The following is an 8623-nucleotide window of genomic DNA, read 5'->3' as shown; positions in this document are numbered from 1 at the left end:
GATAATCCAGTTAATTTATTAAAAGACTACGTGAACTTCTGATTTAATTTCAAACCAAACTACTTTGCAATTTGAAAGCTAAGGGATTATTAGAAACGGAACCCACGTTTGATTGTTAAAAGAATTCAGGCTAGCTATGTGCCTAACAACCAATTGCCTATAGTTTGAACAGGACATGAGAATGCAATTGGGCTCAACATAAAGCCCAAATCAAAAGAAGAGCCTGCCGCTAAAAGAAAAATTCAGTAACTGGACTAACGATATTAAGCTCACACAATATATAATAAAATAACTCCCATTTACAAACAACCCTACACTCATGCTCAAGCGATTCTGATTTCCCAAATTAAGTTAACAGTCCCAAGCTAAAAGTAAACAATATACCCATTGGAGACCGATATCACAAAGTTAAATCACAAGTCTAAAGCAAATATCATTCACGCATTCAAATACTGATGACAGGGAGGCAGAATTCAAGTACTGACTTTAACAGGGGTAAATGCAATCCAAAAATAGCTCTCACGCAATTGCATTGAGCTTTAAAGTTTTTCACAGAACTCCCAACATCAGACACTTAATGCTTTCACCCCTGTTGCTCACAAGCCAAACAATAGACTCTGAAGGCATTTTAAACCCAGAATATAACAAATGACCATAAAATTAACCTGGAATCAAACGCTACCATACAACTCACGTATTGTTCAACTAAGTCAAGTCCATATCTCAACAGCCCAAGGTTAAATACAATGGCAGGAATTCAGAGGTTAAATTACGGAACGATTAAGAAATACTGTGAATCTGGAAGTAACACCATGTAATTCAAAGAAAGACAACTAGATTATAAACAGAGAATTTGATGTCATGCTTTGAACATCCATTTTCATTTCATACTTCAAACTTGCTTTGCATCTAGTATAGTCCAAGAATATGTACCTGATTGCAGCAATCAAACAAGGAAAAATGGGTGAGAAATCCAGAAGAAGCAATAACAGCAGAACCAATTTTCAAACAGAAAAATGATGTGAAACAGTCCAAAATCCAGTTTCAATCGAGCAACAACCACAGCGAACTTCAAACCAGACTTTTAAAACCCAAATTCAGTCCATTTTTTACCCTAGATGAGTCAGAAATTGTTTCAGAAATTGAGAAACTCAGAAATCACAGCAGAAGTTCAATGGAACAGTGATTTTTATGAAATTTTAGCCATTTTTGAGTTTTCTGAATTTTTCTCCTCTTATCTCTGAATTCTCTCTTGAAATGCAAGATAGAGATGCCTTTATAGGCAAAGCATTAGGGCAGCCCTAAGAGAATCAGACTTGCACTTACCCCCCTTTCCAATTTTCGTTTTAGCTAAAATACCCCTAATAAACTATCAAAATTTCAAACACAGTCCCTCATCCCATTTCCTGTAAGCTTCTTAAGGTTGTTACATAAGATTCCCCTACCCTAAATTTCCTAAAATAACCCTTAAACCTCTTGTTATTCACATTCTAACCCTCAGACCAAAATGTGGGCCATGTTGAACCTGGGCTGACCCCTTTCTTTTGGACTCAAGGTTAATTCACTAACTCAAATGACCAAATATATCAAACAGCCAAACATACTTCAATTCATAGAACTCAGGCTAAAAATCCCCTTCAACCCACAATTTTATAGTAAGGATAAAAAACTAAAACTAAAGAATTCAAAAACAAACGAGAAATGGAGAGTAGTTTCAAAACTAAACTAAGACAAGACATGCAAAAACAGACGGACAGAAGGAAATAACAGAAGAGAACAGTGGGAGAAAGAAAAGAAAAGAGAAAAGAACACTGAAAGAAAATTACCTAAAAAGAGAGCATCATACAGAAATAATGGAGAACTTGTAACTCTTTGATTTCGACTCAATCCGAAGTTAATCATGTGTCCTTAATATCAAAGACGCACGAATAACCTCGATTTGGGCCTAAAATCTTTCATGGAACCTCGGGCAACTTTGGGGCTTTTATGATTCAACCTATGATCTGAAATTCGAACACCTCTGATGACGTTCGATGGAAACTGAGTGGAGCTTTGGCAAGAGGAGAGTGGAGTGGTTGATTGGTGTGAATCTGGTCGGGATTGGAGACGTTTAGGGTTTTGGTCATTTCTTTTGATTCAAGATTCGAGAGGCTGGGTTAGGATTTGAGGGTGGGGATTTGGAGGCTTGGAAAGAGGAGGAGGAGGGGAATCTATGGTGTTTATCTGACAGAAATTGGACCGACGTCGCCGGCGGAGACGATTTCCGATGGGTGGCTCAGGGCGGAGGCGACGAGGGATTTTCTAGGGTGTGTTGGGATGATGAGACCGGGGGTAGGGTAGCGTTTTGGACATATATATTAAACCTCCCCCCAGTTCTGATCCGTTGGATCAGGCAATATCAACGGTTCAAATGAAAGGAGCTGAAACGACGTCGTTTGGTTGAGGGGGAAAACCGGACCGGGTCAGGGCGTGGGTTTGGGCCGGGTACTGGGTAATTTTGTTTGGGCTGGGAACTTTGGATTATTTTGCCCCAGATTTAAACCTTCTTTATTTCTTTCTTTTTCCTTTTTCAATTTCACAATTCTTTTCTTTTCCCAAAATTAAAATAAATTCTAAATTAATTAATAATTATTTTTAAACTAAATTAGCCTATCCAATTAGATTAATCACTCACCATGGTATTTTAAATAATTAATTAAATCCTAAAATTAAAGAACAATTACACAATTCAAAATTAAAAGTAAAAATGCAAAATGAGTTATTTTTGTGATTTTCATTTTTTATAAAAAAAATTAATTTGTTAATTAATCTTAAAATATAAAATTAAATCCTAAATGCAGATGCAGCATATTTTTTGTATTTTTCATTAATTAAATAAAATAAACGTGCACAGACAAATGCAAATAATTAACAGAAAATACCACGAAATCCAACAAAATTGCAAACACTAAAAGAAATTATTTTGTTTTGAATTTGTTGGAGTAATACATATAGGGCAAAAATCACGTGCTCACACACCTCTATTTCCTTGTGTATCATATCATGGAAGATGGTTGTAATGGCTCTCATGTAAGTAGCCCTAGTATTTTTCAGACCGAATGGCATCATCTTGTAACAGTATACACCCTAAGGTGTAATAAAAGCTGTCTTCTCTGCGTCTTCTTCGTCCATCCAGATCTGGTGATACCCCGCGAAGCAATCTACAAAGGATTGGAGTTCATGTTTGGCGCAATTATCGATCAGAATGTGTATATTTGGCAGTGGGAAGTCGTCCTTGGGACTTGCTCTATTTAAATCCCGATAGTCAACACAAACTCTAACTTTCCCATCCTTCTTCGGAACTGGCACAATATTAGCTAACCAGGTTGGGTACTCAACCACCCTGAGAACTTTGGCTTTGATCTGCTTGGTAACTTCCTCCTTGATTTTTAGGCTCATGTCTGGTTTGAAATTTCTGAGTTTTTGTTTTACTGGCGGACACGTGGGATTAGTGGGCAGCTTGTGAGCCACTATGGACGTGCTCAAACCTGTCATGTCATCATATGACCATGCGAAAATATCCTCATACTCTTTTAGGAAGCGGACGTACTCTTCCTTCATTGTTGGTGACAAGTGAATGCTAATGTGAGTCTCCTTGATGGTCTTGGCGTCTCCTAAATTTACTGCTTTGGTCTCGTCCAGATTGGACTTAGGTTTATTCTCAAAGTTTTCAACCTCCCTGACAATTTCCTCGGGTTTCTCATCTGAATCACTATTCTCATGTTGTGTTGCCTCATTACATGTCACAGTAACTGGTTCATCAGAAAAAGTAATAATAACGCTATCGAAAGGAAAAGTGTAAAGAAATTAGTGAATAATAAAGAACAAATGCATTTGATTAAAGCTGAAAAATCATCCAAATGAAGTACGGCTCGATGAATTGAGCATTTATTTTGAAACAAGTAAATCTTAAAACAAAATTACTGGAAATTTTAGATGCCTAAAATGGCTATAGAAGTAAAACTTTGCCAAGCTACCCAGAAACTCGGCAGGCTCGGGATGGTGTAGCGGTCCAATTCCTCAGAATGCCTCTCTTCTTTATGGTTTGAATGGTGAGGCCTTTTTCCTCCTCCTCCTCCTCCTCAATTATGGCACTACAGTCTATGTCCTCATCCTCTAAGAACAAATTCTTCAACCCAGCTAGTACTTCCTCTTCTGCAGTCCCCCATATCATATCAGCTTGGTGAAAAGCTTATTCCAAGCGTGTCACTAGTTTCTCTAAAGGGTAGTACGGTCCATGACATGAAGGCGACCAATTTTTATACTCTTTCCATATGTACTGGTATCCGAGCCCAAATGCGGTACCATAATTTTTTAGTTGTATTGGTTTGGTGATACATTGGAGGGTTTTATCCAATCCTTTGCCAGGTTCATATACAGACCAAGCTAGTATACTTTCTATTTTACTACTCCGGCATTTATCTTTCTCGACGGCATTGACCCGTTCATTGTGATGGTAGGATTCCCCTCCTAGCCTTCTTCTATATCCAAAAGCTGGGATGGTTTGACTAGTGTAAATGGGGTTACTCCCATCTCCGTGAATGATCGCCTCCTTACGATTCCATTCAAAATTCACGACTTGATGTAGTGTGGAAGGCACATATCCAGCAGCATGGATCCATGGTTGGCCCGAAAGAAGATTATATGAGGCTGGTATGTCAAGCACCTGAAACTCGATGTCGAACCAAGATGGCCCCATCTGCAAGAAAAGATTGATTTCCCCGATCGTGGCCTTTTGGGATCATCGAAAGCTTTCACGTTTATGCTTCCTTCCTGTATTTTATGGAAACCTTTTTCCAACCTTTTCAGAGTGTCCAATGGACACATATTTAGGCTTGAACCTCTGTCAACCAAGACCCTAGCGATGAATTTGTCTTCAAATTGCACTATAATGTGCAATGCCCGATTGTGATTCAGCCTCTCAGGTGGTAGCTCATCTTCATGGAAGATAATCTTATGACTTTCCAATACTTTCCCCACCATGTTGGCCATTTCTCCGCCAGTGATGTTATTGGGTACATAAACCTCGCTCAACACTTTTATTAAAGCATTCTTATGTGTTTCTGAATTTTGCAACAGTGACAGGATAGATATCTAAGCTGGTGTTTTTTTCAGATGGTCAACAACGGAATACTCCTTTGCTTGTACTTTCCTCCACAGGTCATCTGGACCTGTCTCAATGACGGGCTTCCTGGTAGTGGCATCCTTGATTGATCTTCCCAAGTGTTCAGGTGTATAGACTCTTCCAGTTCTAGTCATTCCTTGTGCAACGTCAAATTCCTCTACCTTGGCCTTCCCTTTTCACCGAGGGTAACATAATCCCAAGGAATTGCTTTTGAGTTGAATGGAGGTGTGGTCGATACTGTCACAGTGAAATGTGTGACCACTTCTACTTCAAATGGAGCGGGGTGGCCACAGGCAGAGCCACCTCTACCTCAAATGGAACTCATGTAGTTACCTTAAACTCGATTGGTGATTGAGTCTGTACCACGATAGGAGTAAGTGTGACTGCAACTTTAAAGTCTTCACCTTCTTGAATAAGCCCAATCGACCCCTCAGGGTCCCATTCTTCATTCGTCTCTATCACATGTACACCATCACATCTATGATCAGGGAGGGGGTTGTTGTGGACATTAGGTGTGGCTTCCTTCGCCTATATGACCTTGTTGTCAATCAGCGTCTGGATCTTATCCTTCAATATTCGGCACTCAGCAGTGGTGTGCCCCTTCATACCAAAATGGTACGCACAAGTTTTATTAGGATTGACCCATTGGGATGGGTTTTCTAATGCCACAGCGGGAACATGAGGGATGTAAGTCGCGACTTTCAACCTTTCATACAATTGGTCGATGGGCTCAGCAATGGTGGTGTATTATTTGGGTGGCTTGCGGTCAAAGTTGGGTCTTGGTCTTGGAAAGTTTTGGCGGGTTGGAGGTGATTGGAAATGGTATGGTTGGGAGTTATATGTGTGATGGATAGTGGCTGGTTGGGAATATCTGGGAGATGAAAGTTGATATGTGGACGGTGGTACTTGGTATGTGGGTTGAGGGGTTTGATATGTGGGTGGAGGCGTTTGATATGTGAGTGGAGGTGTTTGATATGTAAGTGGAGATTTTGGGCCTTGGGCCACCATTACTGCCCCAACATCTCTCTTCTTTGATATGCCACCTGATTGTAATGCCTTATTTGTGGCCTGTAGTGCCTCAAAATTCATTACCATCCCGCTCTTGATTCCTTCCTCGATCTTTCTCCAAGTTTGATGATATCAGAGAATTTATGATTTTCAATAACCATCAACCTTTCATAATATTGCGGATCCTTTTCTCTGATGAGGAATTTATTCATCTATTCCTAGTCCAAAGATGGCCTGACCTTGGTTGCTTCCGACCTCCAACGAGTAGCATACTCATGGAAAGTCTCAGTAGGTTTCTTCTTAAGATTTTGAATATAGAAAACATCCGGTGCATTCTCTGTATTGAACCTGAACCGGTCTATGAAATCTGATGCCATACTTACCTAATTGGACCATTTCTTGGGATCTTGGCTGATGTACCAGGACAAAGCATCCCTAGTAAGACTCCTCATAAAGAGTTTCATTCGGATCTTTTCGTCTTTTCCGACCCCGACAAGTTTGTCGCAATAAGTCCTCAGATGAACCCTAGGATCTCTCGTGTCATCAAACATCTCAAACTTGGGAGGTTTGTACCCCTCTGGTAGTTCCACATATGGTTGTATGCATAGGTCTTCACAGTTCAAACCTTATATTCCTTTGCCGCCTTCGACACCTTGGACTCGGCTTGTCAACTTCTTAAGTTCTTCAGCCATGTTTTTAATGAGCAGCTCCTTTTTGGAGGATTCTAGTGTATAGGAGATGGGTTGGATGGAGTGAGGTACGGTTTCTATATATATAGGGTTGCTTTGATGGGTGCCAGGGACTTGGGTGTAATCATGGTCATTGGTGAAGTTTTGGCGATCGGGAGTGGGTTGTGGTGTGTTTTGGAGAGTGTAGTAAGTGGTGGCTGGTGAGTACTGAGTTTGTTGATGGTGATGTTGTGGCGGAGTCAGTATTGGCAATGGATTGAGATTTTGGGGTGCAGTTGCATATTGATTTGGTGCGGTAGGATTTTGTGGATGTAGGTTTTGTGTGCTTTGGGGAGGTGTTGGGTTCTTTGTGTTTTGTTGGTGGATGTCGGGGATATTTAGGGTGAGTGACAAGTTTGCCAAGTTGCGAACCTGCTCAAGTTCTCCTTGCAATTTCAATATCTTTTGTTCCAATCTCAGGACTAGATCATTTGGGGACGGAGTACTACGGCCATCTGAGGTTTCTGCATTCTCAACATTCTACTTTCGGATACCACTTAAGTCATCCATTTTTGCTTTTACCCTGCCTTTGGTATTGTTTGGGGGAGGAGGAGGTGGAGGGAATCTGGATCTAGTATGGTATGCTGACGAGGCCAGTATGAGCGAACCAACCTAAGGGGATGAGAATAATAAAAAAATAAGCAAAAACAAAAGGTAACAAGTTAGTGAGGATCCTGAAATGTTTGCAGTATTTAAACACATATTGCGTAAATGTAAATTCGTGTCCTACTTTGGGAACCTCATTGTTCGATCTTCTTGACCCCATCATACAGGTTCCCCAGCTCGCGCAGACCCAACAGTAAGTAGGCGCTAGCCAGATGTCCTCCTTTAGCTCCTCAGTATTCTGGCAATCTTCGATCTTCTTTATGACTTTTCCTTCCATCTCCACTATTCCTCGCTCCAAATATTCCAACTTCTTGTTTGAAGTGACTGCCATTTCTTTCCATTCTTCAATCAACCTCACATTCCTCTCAAGTATTTCTCGGTGGTCATTCTCTGAGTCTCGGACCCTCTTGCGCAGCCTGTTGTATTTGACTTGAGCTTCAGCTTCTTCATCTATGACTCTATTCCCTCAACCATCTCCTGGCATCACCATTCCCTTTAGATTGTCTTCTAGCCATGCTGGATAGAGAGGCTCATACCCCCGCATGATACCTCTCTGTCTCAATGGTGTTCTTTTCCACAATGATTTTGCAGTGCCATATGTTCTGAGCCTGGCACTTGTAAGGGACGTTGTTGTCTTGAAAGTCTGCCTTGAAATGACTCATCTTGGCAACCCTAGGTACGACTTGTTTCCTGCCAGCTTGCCTCATAATTGGGATAGGGACATAAGGGTATATCCCTATGTCCCTGGATCTGATGATGAATTCGTCTATTGGGAACTATTCAAACATCCATTGTACCTATTCATCGGTCGAATTTTCGAAGAACTCTGCCCATTCTTTGGCATTTTCCGGCTGAGCAAATCTGTCTGGAATGTAAGTCATCCGCTTAGGGTGATGGAAGGCAATATGGTCGTTGCAAGCCCTTCGTGGAAATTCTTAGTGATAGTGACCCTTTTGAAAGTGTTCTAACAACCACAACTGCAGTAATAAGTTATAACCCTCGAAATGCTTGACCCCTCTTTGACAGCGCTCCAGAGCCCTGCAGATGTCGGCTATGATCATAGGGACTGTAGTGTATGTCTGTCCATTAATCCCTTCCATCAAAGTCTTGGAGACCA

This window comes from Nicotiana sylvestris, chromosome 6 (assembly GCF_000393655.2).
Source record: "Nicotiana sylvestris chromosome 6, ASM39365v2, whole genome shotgun sequence".
Taxonomy (NCBI): domain Eukaryota; kingdom Viridiplantae; phylum Streptophyta; class Magnoliopsida; order Solanales; family Solanaceae; genus Nicotiana; species Nicotiana sylvestris.
This window is presented reverse-complemented; position numbering follows the sequence as displayed.